The sequence below is a fragment of the Leuresthes tenuis genome, unplaced genomic scaffold (genome assembly GCF_036924035.1).
Source record: "Leuresthes tenuis unplaced genomic scaffold, fLeuTen1.0.hap1 SCAF_11, whole genome shotgun sequence".
Lineage (NCBI taxonomy): Eukaryota > Metazoa > Chordata > Actinopteri > Atheriniformes > Atherinopsidae > Leuresthes > Leuresthes tenuis.
Genome location: NW_027325365.1, coordinates 12393703 through 12414992, shown reverse-complemented (window position 1 = coordinate 12414992; position 21290 = coordinate 12393703). Strand labels below are relative to the sequence as shown.

At 37.7% G+C, this 21290-nt stretch overlaps 1 protein-coding gene across 1 annotated transcript in view; it reads right to left on the bottom strand.

Moving 5' to 3' along the window:
* The window catches only part of f9a (coagulation factor IXa), a 123486-nt gene extending 112458 nt beyond the window's left edge, over positions 1-11028 (bottom strand). Inside the window, exon 1 of the mRNA XM_072395503.1 lies at positions 11025-11028. The gene's annotated coding sequence lies outside the window, so the exon portion shown is untranslated. The remainder of the gene's footprint in view (positions 1-11024) is intronic.
* Positions 11029-21290: the final 10262 nt, after the last annotated feature.

The window sequence follows — 21290 nt, the reverse complement described above, 5'->3', positions numbered from 1 at the left end:
GGTTTGAACCTTTGAACTTGAAACTTTGAACTCAACAAAACCTTCAAGAAGAAGAGCAAACCTTGCAGAAAAGTTGATGATTTATGTATGTTTCTCTGATTTCCAACCAAACACAAGCATAGGTTCAGTAAAATTTCAAATATTTTCTTCCCAGGTAATAAATCATGTTCCAAGGCACGACAAGACATGACAGCCTTTTTTTCCCCCTTTTAATGAGGGAAACTTCAGGCTAAGAACAAAAAAAAAATTGCAATCTTGTTTGTGAGGAGAGAGAGAGTGATCGAATGAATAGCTGTCATTGGTAGGACTTTTCTTTTTTTTTTTCCTTTTCATAGTGAGTTTATACTCTAAAACATACTTTGGAGTCTACCTCAATACAGTATGATCTTTGCTTTGTATATTATGCAGTTTAGTGTAAAACAGGTGATAAGGTAGGGTAACATTTAGGTAAGGGCAATCTTGTGATTGACATGTCACAGTTGTATTAGTATGAAAAGCGTCTGCGAGTCCTCAGCCAGAACCACCAGCCACTTTTCACACCCTGTTGCAGCATTTAAAAGTGTGATACCACAAGGCTCTAGAGAAGTCTAACGAGCATAAAGACGGTTACCTCCAACTTCTGTACAGTGTACAGTCAATGATTTCTTTGTTTTTCAACAACAGTGGAGTTTTACGGCAGAGATGACAAAGTTAGATGGGTTACTTTTGTAGGTTAAGTTCTTTCTACCACATTTGTTTCACCAAATATTCTTAATTAGTTTTATAAAAACTTTATTATATGTTTGTCTTGATTTTACTAGTTTTGCCGTTGATTAAAAAAATGCTATATCTTTACATATAATTTCATGTCTCTGAATTGCATCTTCTGATCCATTCCATAGTAAATCGTCCAGAAAAATTTAGTTTTTGACAAAGTAACTTAAAAAAAAAGTCAGTGGTAAGTAAATTTTAATCTTCTATGCAGAGTGCCACTAATGTGTGGTTAGAACAGAGACCTTCATACACCACTAAAACTATTAAAAAAAGAGGTAGAACAGGTTTTTGACCAACGACATTGAAACTCAGATCCTGGTAAATTAAATCTTTATGTGAGTGTAAAGATAACTTAGAAGATAACTAGTATTCAGAAACCAAAAAAGACTGCTGCTGGTTTTTACGACTGTCATCTTTGTGTTAATGTAAGCACCGGCCTGCTCCTCTGAAACTATATTCATTACGCCCATTGCCAGCAGTGACAGGCGAACTAATAGGCCCCTGTAATATAGGCCTTCTTATGAGTTACTTCATCGTTCATGTAGTTTGACATCCCACTACTCTCTTCATTTCCTTTTGCCCATCTCTAGACTCCATTCATTAGTATGAGACAGTCCAATTCATTAGAGGAGGCTGCCAGCCTTGTTCATAGATGATGATGTGAAGAAGAGAAGCCTTTTTTCCTCTGTGGTATCTTTTTCTCCTTTTCCCTCTTTCTCTCATTCACTAATCAGTCAGTTATTCTGCCCTTCATTGGTCACACTAATGAGTCTTTATGGACCACCCCAAAAAGAGCAAGCAAAAATCATTTCTGCGTCTAAAGCCCATACACAGAGACAGCTGCATGGGCCAAGCACACCACGATCTGAGATTTCGAGGGAGATCGGGTTGAAATATTCTGTCACGAGTCAGACGGAGCTGACAGAGCTGTGATATATGTGAGCACTGTGTACCTGTGAATGCACTCATTCATTACCCTTTATCATTGCCAGCACAGACTGTGCGCCTTCTTTTCTCTTATGTGCGCACATTCTCCTTTTCTGTGTGTCTTTGTCATCTCTTTTGCAACTTTAATGTCACTTTGTTTCATTTTCAGTGCAACTTTCCTTACATAAAGACATGAATGTCACAACAATTTACTTCAAATGGAAAATTTAATGGCAAGCCACACAAAATTACCTTTTTTTCTTTTTTTTGTTATGCATTCCCACAGTTTTCAGACCTTTTTGAGTATTTCACATATTGTTGTGTTTTAGAGTTAGCTTGAAATTGATTTGGTGATTATTTTTCTTTTTCTCATACATTCACATATAAATATCCACAAAGGCTTAAAAGAATAATTGGACTGCGTTTTTAAAAACGTCTACAATAAATATCCAGACCCTTCATGTCAGCCAAAACCGATTTATTTTATTTTTATTTTATTGAATTAATTAAGCAAGTTCAATAAAAAAGCATATTTGAAATGCAGTTTAGCCCAGATTTCCTCAGATATGTCTTGTTTTTACAACTCTGTCCAATCAAAAAGGATTTGTCTCCTTCACTCATGCTGACATACATAAAATTCTGAGCATTCAGGGCAGAATTTTGTTGCGACTTGCAAAGATGTGATTTGAGACAGAAACTTGATTTGCCTTTAGTCTAAAAACAGCCTTGGGCATGCCATCAGCACCTGGTTACCTCAACTTTGTCAGCAAAGGCAGAACCTAGACTTCCAGAACAGATCATGCAGAAATGGGCTCAGGTACAGATGGGCTGGATCACTCAGATCTTTAACTGAATTTTTCTGCATCTTTTTATCCAGTATTTTCTTGGAAAAGACTTACTTCTGAAAAAGATTTTTACTTAGAAATGATCTTTTTTGGTATCCATATTTCCCTCTAGGCCAACTAATCTCAAAGCTTTTGCTGCAAAAAAAGACTAAGACATTGACTTTACTGTGTTTGACTGTAGGGATGCAATAAAAGAACTGAGGCCTGTTTTTCTCCACACACACCTTTGGGACCTGTGGCCAAATTGTTGAATATTTTATCATCAGATAGGAGGGCTTTGTCTTTCATGGTCTGTCATGTGCTATTTGGTCAGGAATAGCATCTGTCTCTACCATAAATGTCTGATTGGGGGACTGCTGCACTGATGGTTGTTCTTCTATTAGGTTCTTCCATCTCCAAAAAATGTGCCCATCATTCTTTTGTCCATGCAGGCAGATACAACCTAATCTGACCTTGTTTCTGAAGAATATCCTATCTCTAGTGGTAGTGAGCGCAACAGCAATATGGTCGCATCAAAAATAATTATTCTAACTTTAACCTTCATTGATTTTCAAGTCTAACCTTGTAGTTTTGATTTCTAACTCTAGCTGAGTTATATTATCTAATATAGCCAAACTGGAAGAGGTTGGCTATATTGTTGCAACTTGTTGTATTGACTGGTAAGCAAGGCATTCATGCAGGTTAGCACTGTATTGTAAAAATAATGTATTTTAGCCCCAACCATATGGTGGCCTTAATCTCACACCACCCAAAGGTGTATTGTTCAAAGTGCTGTACATAGCAGTACCATCTATCCCTCATCATTATGAGGATTTTGAGGTTTCTTAAATGAACAACTTGACAATAGTGTCTACTCCAATGTGGAAATGCTCAGTAGAGTTGTAGTTCCCTTGTGCAACTTAAAGGGATGACACTTACTGGACATTATAGGCTGTGTTTAAGGATATAAGCAAACAACCTATATGGTGTAGACTGCAACACTTGTTGGATGCACCAGAACTTATGTACATGGGATATTTGAGTTTTTTATTCCCGACACATTAATGGTCTAAAAAGCCATCGCACGATGGCTTGTGAGGAAAAAAGTTAAATTCACTTATATGAAATATATAAAGTGGAAAACTTGAAAGGTCAGAAAACTTTCTCTCAGCATGGAGGAGCAAGCAAAGCTTAAAGATGGGTTTTCTCCTTTATGACTTTCTCCTAACCCTAACCCAGTTGGATCAAGAGAGGAGCACCTGGAGTCAAACCTGGTTCTCCTGGATGAAGATAATCCATCACCACCCCTCAAATCTACAAATGGGAAGTTTTTGCTGGTTTGTACCACACACACATGCAGGACAAGACTGCGCACTGTCAGAGTTTTTCCTTAGAAACAGATTATTTGTATCCATGGTTTCCTAAAACTTATGATGTAAACATTTTACTCCAACTGGGTTGTTTGAAGCCACTTTTATTTGTTGACTTTATTAATGCTTACTAAATTACTCCATAATGATTCATTAACTGAGGCAGATGAATCATTAGAATATAAAGTTATAACAAGCAAACAATAAATACATTTTCATTCGACATTCTCATGGGTATGATATAAAGAAGATGCTGTTTGACATCCACATTTATTGTATGTGTTTATATTCCATCAGGAAAAAATAATAATAATGTTGTACAGAAAACAATCTTCCATGTTCGAGCAAAGCTGGAATCATGGGCTCTTTGCATTTGGACCCAATTTAATGTACAACAGTTAAATGCAGCTTCCCAGAAATGTTGAAGCTTTCACAACCTTCGGAAGAAGACAGAGACCATTGAATTTAATTGACAAGCTGGCGCAGAAACCTCCCACGAGGGATAGCTCCAACTCTCATTTACTTATCCTCCACTGCTCTTTCTCAGTCTTCTTCTTCATCTGTTGGGCAATTATGGAATTATTTATTCGTGACTGTCTATTTGCTTGTTATGTGCAAATGAAAGGGGAATGGAAATTAAGTGTAACCAAGAAGAGGTCTATCTTAAAATAAACTAAATTCAAAAAATAGATTTGAATCCTTAAAACAATGTAATCTTGTAGGTCCCTACCCTTGACTAAAACTAATGCTGAGCTACATGGCTCTAAGCCCTGGAGACATACCATGATTAAATGGTATAAAGTGGAGACAAGGATATAGCGAGAGAGGCTAAACAGTTCGATTAAAAAAACATCAGCTAGTGTTGTGCTTAGACCATCTGAGGAGAAAGCAGCCAAAATGAGTTATGCTTAGTTACTGTGTAAAAACCAGTGCATCGAGCCATTATATATGTCTCAAATTTTACGTGAATAACAAATTAAACCTAAAAAATTAAATTGCTGCAATCTGAAGCTAACATTCTGCCGGTCCTCGGCTCATGAAAAAAAAAGGTCAGGTCACAGAACTGATGAAATTGAATGAAATGCACTGCTAACCCTGGATGTGGAGGCATCTCTCTCCCTCAACACCTCAGTGCCCTCTGATAGCACAGAATCCAAATAGAGTTGGCTGCTATTTGTCCCTCTAACAACCTCTCTTCCATCATCCTCCTCATGTGCCTCTGGTTGGCACAGAAAATCAGGAGCTTCATTCTGAACAGATTACTCCGAGCAGAAAGTGCCTCACACCTCTGCTTATCAGAGCAGCCAGCAAATCAAAGCAAGAGGAACAAGCAGAAAAGATGGGTAAGACACAGTGCCCAGAGAATGCACATTGATAACATCCACCACAAATAGCATCGAACATCAGTGCTTCTGCATTAGAGTTAAACTGTAGCTGGAGAGTGTTTAGTCTTCAGGCTTTAGTTTGATTGTTTATCAGAGCTAAGAGCTCCATTAACCTTGAATGACATAGAAACACTGATTTGGGACACTATTTTTGCATAGGCATTGATTTCCAGAATGTCACTCTGAATTTAAAATAATAAGGTTGAAACACTGACTTTAAAGTCAGTCATTTGAAAGAGAAAATAAGAAAAGGAAGGTTCCTTTTTCAATTCAAAGATTCTACACATCAGGTAAGGACTTTTTGAAAACATATCTGGTTATTGCCAGGTCTTAACATTAGGTAGATGCAACATCAGATGAACAACACCTGAAATGCTATACTGTTTCATTATTAATTTAACAAAAACTATGCCAAAGATAGTTTACACCCCACCATTCAATAGCTTGTAGAATCACCTTTATCAGCAATAACTTAAGGTAACGGTTTCATGCATGTTTACTTATCAGTCTCTCACATTGTTGTTGAGAAATATTGGCCCACTCCTCTCTACAACAATGCTTCAGTTCTCACTGAGGTTTGCAGACATGTGTTTATGCACAGCTTTCTTAAGGTACCACATCAGTATTTAAGTCAGGTTGAGGTCTGGACTTTGACTGAGTTGTTGCAAGACCTTGATACTTTTCTTTTACAGGCATTCTGTTGTAGATTTGCAGCTGTGTTTAGGATCATTGTCCTGTTGCATGACTCAAATTCAGCCAAACTTCAGCTGTCAGACAAGTCCCCTTCTTCTTTTGGTAAACTGGGGGGTTCATGGTTAACTCGATGTGTGCAAGGTGTACAGGTTCTTAGGCTGCAAAACATTGCCAAATCATTGCTTGTTCCAGAAGTCTTGTGGTTTGTTCAGATGCAACTATACAAACCTAAGCTGTATTGCCATGTTCCTTTTAGAGAGAAGTGGTTACTTCGGCAACCCTTCCAAAAGTTTTTACTTGTTCAGTGATTTTCTAATTGTGCTGTCATTAACTTTAACATTTAACAAGCTGACTAAGACCTGTAAAGACTGAGATGTAGCTCTTAGTTTTTTTTAGTTTTTTTTCTGACCTTGTTTGAACATCCACACCTGAAGATTGACCACTCTCTTGAATCTTTTACATTTGTGAATAATCTTTCTCACTGTAGAAGGATGGACTTCAGTTTGTTTGGAAATGACCTTATAACCCTTTCCAGACAACTGCTTCCCTAAGATCATTGTTGATGTCTTTCCTCCTTGGCATAGTGTTATCACACAGAAACTCAAGTCCAACAAACTGCCAAAGCTTCAGTTTTTGTAAAGGTGTTCACACTTGATGGTGATCAATTAATAAAGTGCCTTTCATTAGCAGCACCTAGCTGCGACTTATCAAGTTACTTAAGTTTTCACAAACTCATGTTGGTCTCATTTTTCCTTAAACAAGTGAAATCCGTTCTCAGTTTAAATTAGGCCGGGTTAAAGACATCAGATATCAACCGAGAAATCAAGAACTCTGATGATAATATTGTCTCATTATGCACTGAATGTTCTCACACCTCATGAAATGATGTAGCAGCTCTTGATAGAGATGCTGTGTGATCACAGTGTCCCTGGTTAAGATACAGCTGGTAACCTTTGTGGCATGTCATTTCATATTGACTCTCTCTATAGAATGACAGGGAATCACCAAAGCTGTTTCATGTCAGTATGAAGTTTGAAATTCATGGCAACCTGTTCAATAACTGTGAAATCATTTGAAAATACCTTCAAAGGTTAATCCAAAACAGTCCCATTATTCACCCAAAAAAACAACATGTCTCAACATTTCCATTACAGTTACTGCAAGGAAGCACAGGTGTTGCACACCAGTGGTAGGACAAGTGTGGGGCTATTCAACACTTGTGTAAAGTCATTTGTCATGCTGTATCTGCTATACAAAAGCTTTTTACACACCTCCTTTTGCTCTCCTTTCCTTAAAATGTCTTTGTTTTGTTTGAATTGATTAACCATAAATACTGTAGCTGTGTCTGCTTGCATATTTTAATTTGTGCTGTCCCTGAGTACTCCTCATGTCACCAATTTCAAGGCTAAAAAGTAACCACTGAACACACTGCAGAGAACAACTGCCAGCTAGCTACTCTACTGCAAAAAGACATAACTCTTTCATAACTCTCTCTCTCTCTGGCGGTAGTACATACGTTAGTCAATAAGGGAAACCGAAGACTAAAAGTAGATTAAAAAAAAGAGAAGCAAAGCAGCAATTGCTTTTTGTAATTTGTTAATGTCATACGTATGCTGGTCTTGCTTGAGTCATGGTTATCGGTTGGTCTTCCGTTCTCTTCACGTGCCCCGTTCATGTTTGATGTGAAAAGTGTTGCCTGCTTTGTGGAGAAGAGGATGACGAATGAGAATAGATTGTGTGTGACATGTTGAGTTAGTCATTTGATATCATCACTGCCGCTTCCCTTCTCATGAACCTCTTCACTATGGTGAACAGCCAATCAGAGAGATTTTTCACATCGGGGCAATGTTGATTCAACATGTTCAGTCAGCCAACAACAACGACAGAAAAAAGTCTGACAGTGCTGATGGGACATTACAAACTGTAAAGAAAGGGGTGACAGATGTGCCGACAGACAACTGTTGGTTTAACAGGCTTGGTTTAATGAGGCCTTCAACAGCAGTTAAGTCTTATGACATCTTTAATGAACATGTAAGCAGGCTCATGCTTTATTGGCCTGTTATGTAGCTACAAGCTGTGCCTATGTGATAATTACCAGTTCCTGATTATCAGCAGGTCTAGTTGTCTGTGACTCTATGCCAATTTGCGTTGCTCTTTGGTCGTTGACTTTGGTCATTAATGACATTAGCGTATTGTGCCTGTAATGATGGATCAGTGTAACTTTAAAATGTCACATGTAGAGCTGACCTCTGATCGGTGCTGTTTCTGATTTACGACCACATGCTAATTTGCCTAGTTAGTAAATCTGCTTCTGTGGGTGGTCACACAGAGGACTTAATTGATTAAATTTAATTGATTGTTAATTGCTGTTTACTGCACCTTTACTCATATTGTCAAAGAGTTAGCACCCTTATTCATTAAGAGTGTACGCTTAGAGAGAGTAAAACTTTTGTTTATCCATCCATCTCCCTTGTTTGCAATTGTTGGTACATCTGGGTTTTTTCCACTAAGGGAGGATAGGCCAGGTTTGACCATTTTACTGTGATGACTCTACAAACACTGAAAGTGCTATATAATCTGTCAAACTACTAATTCACATTTGCTGATTTATCTGTTTTTATTTTTTATTTTTACTTAAAACCATCCAAGCATGCTATGGCCTCTAATACACTGTGTTTTGTCTGTATTAGATAACAGATTTAGACCACAAGGCAACACAAATTACACAAAAGCTGATGTAAAATCCATTACTAAAAGCCCTTTGTACGGTTTCAAAAACATTTGCAAAATTTGGTACTAATGTATTAAACACATATCTGTCATAAGCCTGCCATACATCTGGACCTAATATCCTTTGAGCTATTATCATACAGTATATGCACTTTAGCATACAGCACACTTTAGCTTTAAATCTTAAGCTCTGGTCTAAGCATCTATGAGAGGTTACCAGATGTTACCATTTTTGGAAAATTTACATCAAATCTGCCCTATAGAAATATGTTTAGTAGGTTTTAGTGACATTATACTGAATGGATGTTGTCCAAATGAGACATATAGAATTATATATAACTGTTCACAATGTTATAAAACAACATATTAGTAAGAGAATAATCTAAACCCATTTAAACATGACATATATTGTTGTAATTTGAAAGATTATTCTTAGGAATCACTGTTTTGTATGTTGCTCTCTCTGTTTTACTTTTTTTAAATCCCATTTCAAATGTGATTTTTTTTTTAGAAATTACACATCAGAGTCATATTATGAAATTAAGTTTCAGACCCACCAACCTCAATACGAAGTCAGTTGTTTAAAGCTTAACGGCTTGAATCCACATTTCTACACAAATTAATTTAATCCACTCCTACAGTCATTGGCAAAAGTTGGTTTTACAACTTTGAAATCCTTTTAATTGGAACAATTAAACACGTCCAAATAACCAGCATGGAGTATTATGTAACTGTAGCGCATTTTAAAAATTCGACGTAGTTTTTGTGTCATTTACACGTTGGCTTTTCCAGCTGGATTTGTTTCAGTAAATTCAACCACACCGTATTGAAATCTCAGACCTTCAAAGCCAAATCGATCCCCTAGGACTTGAGAAAACACTCGGTGTACTACTCATTTCACATGCCTGACTAAGACACTCACCATATCATCTCCAGCCCTGTGAATCATGCACTCTTATTTATACAGATCTCTTATCTACAAGCATCTGATTCCAATTGCTAAACATGTTCTTTTTTTTAGGATAATGTCAGTGTCATCTGCAGCTTAAATAAATCTGCCCTTTACTCTTTTTCTGTGAAGAATCATTAATAACCACCCATTAATAACCACTTCATGCTGCATGGTGCTCTCCCTTCCCCCTCCTCACACTCCTCCCTTCTGCCAACTGCTAGCTTCCAAGTACAAGAGGGAATCCCAACTCCTGCCTCACTGCAGTGGGTGAGGTCAGGCATTATGTAACTAAAAGTGAAAGAGTCAGACAACCAGCACTCACCTCTCTCAGCATGCATTCAAGCAATAAGGCAGGCACAGAGAAGCAGGCGGGCGGGCAGGCAGGGGCCACATCCAATATTTATGAAGCCTCTGCAGCACAAATGTTTTCCTCCACAGCACAGCGTTTAGTAATTGAGTGTGTGGAGGAAACATTTTGCCAGTTCTTTGTTCTGCTCCATTCCTCCTCCAAATATTTAGATCAAATGAGGATGGGTGTTAGGAATCGTAATGACAATCTTTTGATTTAGAAATGCAAAGATTCACACATCTTGCAACAGATTTAGCTGAATGCTCACAATCACAGGATTATTTGTGCATTTGGTTGCATGAGCATAAAGCCTGTCACATCAAAGCATCTCTGTCTCTTAGGTATGCAGATTTCTCCCTTATATAAATATTTGACAAGTATGTAGATACAAGGACTATGATAGAATTCAGGGATTTTTTTAGCACAGAATGTTGGGTATGATTTGATGTTATTTAATGCAGTCTGAAATAGCTTTATATATGTATATATTTATGTTTTCTGCTCCAGATGGAAAGAAGCTATTTCTATTAACGTGGCATTGGTAAGAACAGGGAATCACAAGTAATGTTGTTACTCCATAACAGCATTTCCTTCCTCAGTATATTCAGTATTTTCTTCTTTGACTTGGTTCTTTACTTTCATATAGTCTTTTTGGTATCCTGTACGATGCTCACTCTCTCAACCAATCTGTACAATTGTAAATCTTTAGCAATAAATCATGCAATAGGTGCTGTAATTACCTTGTTAACGGTGTAGACCCACTCTAACATTTTGTTCTTCTCTTGACTCTGCAGAGTCTGCAGTAAATTCTTGGTCAATCAAATTTGAATAATATGTGAATCAAGCCATTCACTGATTTATGGTACATTAAAAAGAATCCTGGGATCCTGTAAGATTATATTTAGATTAAGGTCAGTGTAAAGCTAGACTTTGGTTACAGTAACACCACTTGCTCAAGTTCCCTGCTAGCAAGGTGATGATGGTGTTATCTTTTAAAGTGGGTGTGTTATGTAGACTGAGCAACATCAAGTAGGCTCCTCTTGTCTTTTCAAATAGAGGCATAAGTCCAATTTACAAATCTCTGTTTTCAGTTTTACTCAGATTTCACTAACTCCAGACAGTCTGACAACTAGTGGGGATTGATATCTCTGCCACTTTAATGATTATAGGGTGTTGGATCACCTGCTGTTTTTCTTTATCTGCTATGCTGTCTTTTCTTTCCACAAATTACATACAGTATACCTACATGATGCATAGAGATTTTGAGTGAGCACTGTCCTGAATATGCCACAACCAATCATGATGTAACAGTTCATGAACAAAGGTTTGGACTGCTCTGTTATTTTGCTTATTTGACAGAGAAAATGTACATTTCCCTGAGTAAAAATGTACATTTTACACAGAGTAAAGTGTACTTGCAGGATGAGCTTGAAAAAACCAAGATTGAATATATGCACTGCACGCATCTAAAAGATGACAGGGGATAATCCCAGGACATTTGATGAATTCAGTGACAGAGAACACAAAATGCAAGCTATACTGTTTTAATTTGACAATTTATACAAAAGATCTCTAAGCAGCAAGACTAAAAACAGAATGTAAAAAAAAATTATGTTTCTTCTATGATGTTTGTTCCAGCAAGAGCATTTTAGATATCCTGCTGAATTGACTACTACAAGCACAGGTGCAGGAATTAATCAATACTGCTTCCCGCATCATATTAGAACAGGATTTTCTGATATTTGAGGAAAGCAGATTTGTTCTGTAACACATTTCTGGTGTTCTGCTCTACACCAAATTCTCTCAACTTCTTGGCTTGTCTTATGAAATTAAACACACCATCAACTCTGGGACCTTATGCAAAGAGGTGTAGGCGTTTCTGAATGCAATGTACAAATCAGTAACAGCCACCAAACCTAACTGGTGTTGAGTATGAAGTGAGTGAACGAGTGAACAAAATGGCCAAAATATGTACAAACTTGGGGAGAGAATAACAATGTCTGTTTTGCAGATGCCCACCATTTTAATATTTTTTGCTCAAACCTAAGTATAAGAAAGAATTAAACACTGTTCCCACAAGCTGACGGTCAATAGTAACAAACCCATAAACCATATACTAGAACTGATTCAGTTCAGTCTGATCAGCTATGATGGGTGGTAAATCAGAATCAGAGATCAAACAGTCACAGTCACTGTCCATCCTTACACACCAAGCCGCAGGCTTAATTTCTGATCCCATCGCTGTCTCTCTCTACCCCTTCATCACAAAACTTCACACATCTTTCCTCCTCTTCCACACAGTTTCCCTTCCTTTATCAGTTTCTCTCATGTTCTCTCTGTTCTGTATCTCCTGCTCATATCTGTTGTGCATTTTCCCTCTCCGATTTCCAATGGCAGCTCTCTTGAGCTCTCTGTCAGATCTTTCATTTCTATCACTGAGTGATTGTTGTCTGTACTTCACATAAGCAGACTACTACTGAGAAAATTGCTTTCACCATTATAACTTCTCCCTCCTTTCTCTGGTAATTTGATGTTGATGCCACTTGTCAATAGAGAGCCTTGTGGTTGGTAGGAAAAATGCACAAGCGTGATGATCCAGGGCTTAAATTCTCATTAATGGATCAGCATCAGAGCCAAAATTAACCAGAGTATCGACATCTACTAGCTGTCTATTAGCCTCCAAATGGCACCTGAAACCAGCAGCTTAGGAAAACACAAGAATATGCTGGACTCAACGATTAACATCGGGAAAATCTATAGCATTGTCTACTTGTAAAAAAAAAAGTGCATTACAGAAACTCTAAAGTAGTTGATATGTTCTTACTCAGAGACATTAGAAAGCACACCATTACTTCAGCATGAATGATGAAGCATGAGGTCTTTGTCTTCGCAAATTTGATCAATTTAACCTTGAACAGCAAAAGTTAAAGTTTTCCGTGCAAGACTGGAACAGAAAATATGTTTTCATCTCATTTTGTGTTAGCTCAAAGTCATCCAGTGTTTACATTGGGCAGCCCAGAGTTTAGCTTGTATCACCATGAGGCTGTACTGTCTGCCAGTATCACTGGGTGAGCTGGCAAGAAGAGGGCATCTCTGCCGCCCACTGTGAATCAGCAACACATATGTGCATTTGTGCACAAAGATTTGCAAATACAGGACCAAACAAAAACAAGACTTCCCAAAAATTCAGTCTATCAAAATCCTTTCAAGCTATGAGTTTATAGGGAAAAACTAACAAAAATCTGTTAATTGTGATGTGACACTAGCTACAATACTTAGCTAGATTTCACCATAGTGATGACAACAAATGTGTTTGAGAAGATTAAACCAGGGCTTAACAGTTATGCTACATGATAAATTTTAGAGTAAACTGTCTTTGTATGAAAATCAAATCAGTCTCACTATATGTGAGACCATGGAATTTACTCCAGTTCAGAGCTGAAATAACTGCTCTTGCAGTTGGTCCTTTACCTTTTTTTTGTGGTTAGAATTGAACTCTTCTCATGGTTACAAAATGAATGAAAATAAAGAATGAAAAGTATGAAAACTTTACATGACAATGGGAAAAAATAAGTGTACAGTTAATAAAGCCGAATTGCTGCACTGACTGTAGCTGATGATGGTGTGCTCTTCACTGAGATCCACCCAAGATCTAACCTAAGCTACATCTCAGACATTTCACACCTGACAAACCAAGTAGTACCATTTTCATTTGTGGTTTCAAAACATCTACATTTGAGACAATAGCCATTACTTTAAAGTGCTCCCACAGATCTCCTTTTAAAATTCCAATGACAGTTTTCCAGAATCTCATCAAAGCTTATCAAAAGTCATGCTCCATAGGCTCTAGTTATCTTCACCCAAGTGTCCAAACAAATTATTACAGGTCTCATGACATGATTTAAAGGAAATCGGTTATTGATCTGTAATCCAGGCATGAATGTGGTGTTTGTTAAGGACAAATCATGACAAGCATGGAAGTCCAACTAAGGAACACAACTTGGTTCATGTTAGGCAGACTCTTCCCCCTTATCACACCTCTGCCCAAGTGAGCAGTGAAATGCACCAGGAGAACAATGGAGTCCCCATAGGACATGCTTTCCAGCATCCACCCAGAAACTCCAATAAGACTCAAACTGTCATTCGGTCCATAAGCACAAGCAGCAGTTACAGTTCTTTCCTTGATCTGAAGCCACATGAAAGCAACTCTCTGCAACTCTAGCATTCACTAAGTAAAACTCCAAAGGGTAGTAAGTCAGTTCCTTCTTGTACGCTCATGAACTGTTGATGATAAGGATCAAGGTTGTGTTGTAACAAGGAGGTCTCTGAGGCACCAAATGTTGATAATCAATCTCTCAACGGGAGATTCAGAGAAGCCCTTGGAGGATGGGGATGATTTTTTCAGGTTTTGTTTACTCCAGGCTAAGGGGGAAATGATGATAATTTGCTTTATAGTCAGTAATGTCTGTGTGTAGATGGTTGAAATTTATGTGTGTACAAATAAGTGAGCCCATGAGCTAGTGGAACACTATGTGTGGGTGAGTCATGTGAGTACCCTTGGGTGCATTTCATTATGTTGTGTTCAGTTCCAGAGATACACTATATACTGATACAACACATACTTTTTGTTTCATGCAGGTATAGTACAGTACATAAAAAAAAACTGGTTTGCATTTATCTGTTTAACATTTAAAAAGCAGATATTATAAAGGAGCAAGAGCTGAGCATAACTCATCATTATGAATTACAGACCCTCAGCATTTTTTTCAAAAGACAACAAGAAAAAGGGATGGAGAAAAAGGAAGAGGATGGGTCAATCAGTCATCCTGGGCACACAGAAGGGAGCCAGTTACCATGGTTTCAGAGTAGTTATGGCTGGTGTTGCTGGGCCGATAGGAGGCAGGCAGCTGGTTGCCTAACAGCAGCAGATGGAGCAACGTAGGTTTCCAGAAACAGACAGACGCTGTACCTCGCCTACATGTGTCATCATTCCTGTCACCATTAGCCTATCCACACAAAGACTCTTACACACTTGGATGCACACATACACATTTAGATCTGGATAGACACTACTTCATTAGGAGTTATGAGTGGGCTTTAGCAGACCTTTAGCCTCTTATGTGACAGCATCTTCACTACCAGAACCAAAGAACCATGATGTCATCCATCTCCAAGCAAAGACTTTGAACAACTAGATTTACAAGAAAAGAAAAAGACTTTTCTCGAAACAACTTATAATGTGTGGATAACAAGGAAGCAATATAAAATGCTTATGCAGCAATATTTAAAAAGCATAAAGAGGATTTGTTAAGCAAAAGGAACTATGAAATGGATCCAATGAGTTTTCAGTGATCAGATAATCATTTTGTTAAATCATGCAGAGAGATTGTTCTGTCTATATCTTATAGTTATACAGTATTAGAAATAATCGGTTTCATCTCCCAATCTAATGAAGCTTGAAAGATGAAAAACAGACTTTAAATCACTATAACCAAAAAAAAAGAGTATATACATGAAAACTTCCACTCTTATATCATTCTACCATTGACTCTATTGTTGATTGGACAGTCAGGTTCTGTTCTTCATCCTAAGAAATATTTAATTTGTAAGTGTCTGTGCATGGACATGCACAGACACTGTTAGTGTGTGTGTTTGTGCATGGTGCTATTTTAAAGTTGAGAAAGGCAGATAAGCAGAGGAGGCAGTGGAGAATGCCAACCAGAGGATCACTGAACCCACCAGTTTGACTTTAATAACTTCACAGTCCTGTACTCTCAACCTGGCTATGATGAGTCTAAAGATAGTAAGGCAACATAGGATATGAAATACACTGAAGTACTTCCAACAACCTTTATCTATTGTAAATCAAATGGCATCAAATCATTCACATATGTAAATGTATCAGTTATTGCAGTATGTGGGTAGGAAAAAAAACGGATGAAAGCATACCATGCCTTTACTCCCTCCAAAACTCCACCGTAAGAAAGCTTTTTTTCTTTTTTGTGAAGTTGCTATATAAACCATAATATGATTAGATTATTTATCAGCATATGGATTTGTAGCTTTGTACCAAACTGAGCAATGTCAACTGATTTTATTGTATCTCACAGACAGCACATTTGTCAAGGTTAAATGTAGGGGAGCAGAGTTACTGTATTTCAAAATCAAAACACTTGCCAGATAAAACCAAATTAAGTTATGGACAAGGAATTGGAAAAAATAAAGAGTGTGATTGTAGTAATCACAGACAACAAACAGCTTTCTTAAGCACTGCTTCAGCTGACCTCTCACAGATGAGTGAAAACAACAATCTTTACTGACAAGAGGGGACCCTGTTCCAATCTGATTATCATTCTATTTTTATTTAGGAGCTCCATTTCTATTAATATATGTTATTGCATTTGTTTGGATGAACCTCTAAGGAAGATGTTTCTTGTGACAAAGTGTTTTCATTTGGAAGACATTGAAGCTCAGCTTGAACACCTTTAATAGCTGCATCCATGTCACTGTTCCACCCAGTCTCACATCTCATCCATCTTGCTCCCACATTGCTAACCTGGAGGAATTGGAGCGACACTGGAATTACACCCATTACGACATTATCCATGGCGGGCCAAATGAGAATGTATCAGTCTTATTAATAATGTGGTAGCAGGGTCCAAAAAAAGCTCTTGCTCAATGACAGAGATAAAGGAGGTCAGTCACATTAAGCTGAGAAACTCACTACAGACTTCAGGGTGCTGCTGGCAATGCTGAACAGCACATTTTGAGCAGAAACAGAGATAATGAGTTTGTGTATGCAAACCTTATTTACTTGTACTCAATATGTGTTTGCACTATGACACCAGTATAAAGTCAATCCATTGATTAACTCCCAGGGATGCAGCAGGCGATTTGTCATATTTATTGGGTACTATGCATATTTCAAGCAACTATAAATCATGCTTTATAATTGGCTGCATCTATCTATCTATCTATCTATCTATCTATCTATCTATCTATCTATCTATCTATCTATCTATCTATCTATCTATCTATCTATCTATCTATCTATCTATCTATCTATCTATCTATCTATCTATCTATCTATCTATCTATCTATCTATCTATCTATCTATCTATCTATCTATCTATCTATCTATCTATCTATCTATCTATCTATCTATCTATCTATCTATCTATCTATCTATCTATCTATCTATCTATCTATCTATCTATATCTATAGAAAAGACAGTTTTTTTTATTTTATTTAACCAATGTTTAACCAGGAAGATCCCATTGAGATCACAGATCTCTATTTTATATATATTCGCCACCAAGCTATAGGGCATAAACTTCAAACTCACTATCAATGTTGTGAACTTTGCATCACAATAACAGGATCTTTTCCTGCAGAACTTGGCGGTGATGAAAACCCCCACACCCCCCAATCTCCATCTGCACTGCTATCATCACATCTACAATACACATTTCTTTTGAACTTTCCACTAGACCATTGTAAGGTGTCTGCTTGCCATTGATTATTTCATATTCAGAACAACTCATGAAGAAGGCAAAAAAATGGAAACACACAGACATTTTTTTCAATCCAGTCTGTCTCTATCAACAACAATACCAACCACCACACCATAGCTTGAAATGCAGTGCAACATTTTCTCAGCAAATTTAATGGACTCTGCTAGAATTCATTAAAAATAGATAAATAAATAAAACATATCTACCCTCTTTGGTAAATGGTCTGTTTCATCAATGTGACACATAAGATTGCTTTATGGTGATATTTTCTATTATTATATTGTGATGGATGCATTTGCCCTTTTTATTATTATATTTAATTGCAAATCTCAGTCAATTCTGGTGACGTGGCTACAAAGAACAATGCATTGTTAGATTCTGTGAATAAATGGGTGAGTCAGTAAGTGATTAAATGACAGTCTGGACTGCCTTTTAAGTCCTCAACAACTGACAGTGATGTTAAGTGAACAGTTCTTTGCTTTTGTCAGTTTTGGACATTTGTATACCTACAGTACACGTGTCGGTTTTGAATACTTGTGAGTTTGTGTGTGTGTGTGTGTATATTTGTATTTGTGGCTGTCAGGGGTGTCCTCCACCCCTAATGGGTTAATGGGCACCCTGTGGTGCCTCCCAAGCCCCCTGGAGTGGGATACACTCAGATAGCGGGGGAGCACAAAGGCGCAGCCATGTCTCTGGAGACGAGTGCCTTTGTGGCGAGGGGCCACTGCTGTGATGACTGGTGCTGGCCTCATGGTGATTACCCTTCCCAGGGGGTCTGCATTGTGGGTCATGAAACTCAGAGCTTCACCTTTACATTCCCCCTGCTGCGCCTCAACAGGGGGTTGAAACATACTCCCGTCGATCATCCCCTTTTGGTATAACAGCCTGTCTTCTGGGCAATCTGTCCTGTATTCTCCAGTTAAAAGTCATTCCATGACTGAGCTTCAAAATCACAGTGATTCCTGCAGTTCATCTATGTAAATCTTACAAAATCTTACAAAACTAAAATTTAATGGTGATACTTACATACAAACCTACAGTATGTAGACTCATACTGACGTGTACAATATTCTTATCTGTATATTGATTATTTTGCCTTGGTAGCTATGAAATAAATATCAGGACAGGGTGGCATTACCAAGCATATTATACCTGCACACACTGTTTTAGTATGTGCATATAGTAAATGCATCTACAAGCCTCAACTCTTCTCTCATTTATGACCTACTTACAGGCAAATGTGTGTTTTATATGTTGAGCTTTTTTTAATAACATCATGCTCACACACAGAGCTAAGTACAGTATGTAGATCCATTCCCACACATTCTGCCTACTGGTTTCTGTGTTTAACACCATACTCGATGCGCTAAGCTTTAATTAGGTGTTGAATGTATTCCGTACTAAATCAAATTAAGGGTTTCTGTAATATGGCTTTGGAGGGCCAATACTTATATTTGAAGCAGAGGAATGGTCATCCTAGAGTCTGATTTAAGGGTCAAGAATTATAGAGGCGAGTAGCCTGGGGACTCTGATTCCACTGATCAGGGTCAAATTGTGGGGGCCAGTCCCTGGTGAATAGTTTTAACATCCACCTTTGAATCTCACTGTCATGAAGACTGCAGCTAATATAGCTATTTCCATTCTTGATATACTGTGTCTTGATATATTTCCTAAGTCTGTATGCTTATGTTACAAAGAGGATGTGTTTTATACTATGTAGCAAGTGATCATGTGTTCGTGTGATTTAATTTGAGTATATTCTAATCAATATACTCCCACCTCATATTAGACAAAAGGTGGAGTCATCCAACCTTTCCTTCTTTTGTATTAACATATACTAATCCTTGGAAATAAAATAACTATAGGCAACTAGAATAATCCAATAATACTGCATAGAGACATCCAAGCATATTTAAGTATCTTAAGAAAGGACAAAGGTGTCAAATGACTTCAGTTGACTAAAGGCTTGCCTGCATTTAAGCAGCACCTGGAGAAAAATAATCAGTTCATCATGTATGGAGAAGTATTGTACTAAATGAAGTATTGCAAGGTCCTTGGTTTAGTAAACATATCAGACATATTTGTCTTGCACAGCATCCAGATTGCAGTTCAGGGTTCATCTTTCAAATTGATGCTATAATTGTTATGTTGTATGGTGGCCATGAACAAAATTGTTATTTTAAATAGCATAAATCGCAGAGCAAAATATTTGAAGGGAGAACAGATGAAGCCAATAATCAACAAATAAGCTGTGGAGGAAATGTCAGCATGGAGAAATTGATTGCAAAATACTGCATAACAGTGTGTTTAGTTGTTGGTAAATTTCCAGAGCTCCGTAAAACTGTGCAAGCAAGACTTACAACTTTACAAAGCAGACAACTAATGTTGATGTTTTTCTGTAGAATCTCTGTTTTCCATCAGGTTAACAGTACACTTCAATTTAATTGCCTGCAGAAATAGAAAAAAACTCATAAACGTAACTATGTTAAAAGCTGTGCCCTTTTTGTGTTGCATGTATACGTCCGTAAACTCAAAGTAGAATTTGACTCCCAGTCATAAGGATATGTTTAATTTTACTGTCCATGAGTGAGGATCTATCTGTGGTGTCTGGTTGTCCGCTATAATCAATACGCTCTCAGAGCAGTGTCTGCTTAAAGTGAAGCAGTCTGATGAGAGTGCTTGGAAAACTGCTTCCTACAGAGCAGTTTTCTAAATTCTTTTTTCTTTTATTCATGCAGTATGTTTCTTTATATTCTGCCACCACACCACAAATTTGTCAGGACCCTGGGATTCATACTGCAAAAAGATATCTTTTAACATTGTTTTTCAAGTTGAAGGATCATCATTATCAGCAGGTGTATTTAAAACCAGACCATCATGTATCGCTGCACATATGCCTTACCAAGGCTTTTGTACTAAAACTAAATCTGTTGCGGAAGCCAATATAACAGCCAATGAGAGTGAAACTGGAAAAACAAAGTGCTCACACAGAACTCAGTGGCACCTGCAACCCTCCTGCAACTAGTAATCTTCTTGCTGTGAGGCGATAGATCTATTCATCAGACCACCTAGCTGCCCTTCCTTTCTGTAACCCTAACTCAGTTGCATTAATTTGCATTATTGGTTAGTAAACACACTCACTGATTGATAATTCATGTACATGGACATGCGACAGGGTCATACAACACTTTTATATTTTTTGTGCTGAATATCTCTATGGTTGAATGTCATCTGTTCAGTTGTATCTGGCCTTATGTTATATACTCCGGCAACAAAGTCAGAGTGTCACAGTTTATGTTTTAATTCTCTTGTTTTTCAGGTTATTTGTTATGTTTTCAGGTTCCTCGCGTTTCTATGTTAATTTCTTATCATGTTTTTTTCCCCTGTCACTTGGTTCACTCAAGTCACCTTTTTTCTGTTTCACAGCTGCACATCATCACCAGTCACCTCCCCACAGTATACAGTTTCCTGGTTCCTCTCACCCATTGCAGAATCCTCACTTTCCTCACTCATGCCACGAAAGCGAAGTCTGGTTTTGCCTCATAGCCACAGTTTCTTCATAGTCTTGTTAATCATAGTCTTGTTTATCCGCCATAGTCTTGTCTTGCTTTGTTTTTTCACAGTTCAAGTATTTTTGATAACCCGCTCAGCCGTGACCTTTGTTCTGCCTTGTGCGTTTTTGTTTATAAAACCAAGTTTACTTTTTGGAAGTCTGCATCTGGGTCCTCCCTTCCACCATCGCTCTTGACACAGAGCTGCGTCAAGATGCATCTGTATCCTGTGAAAATTAG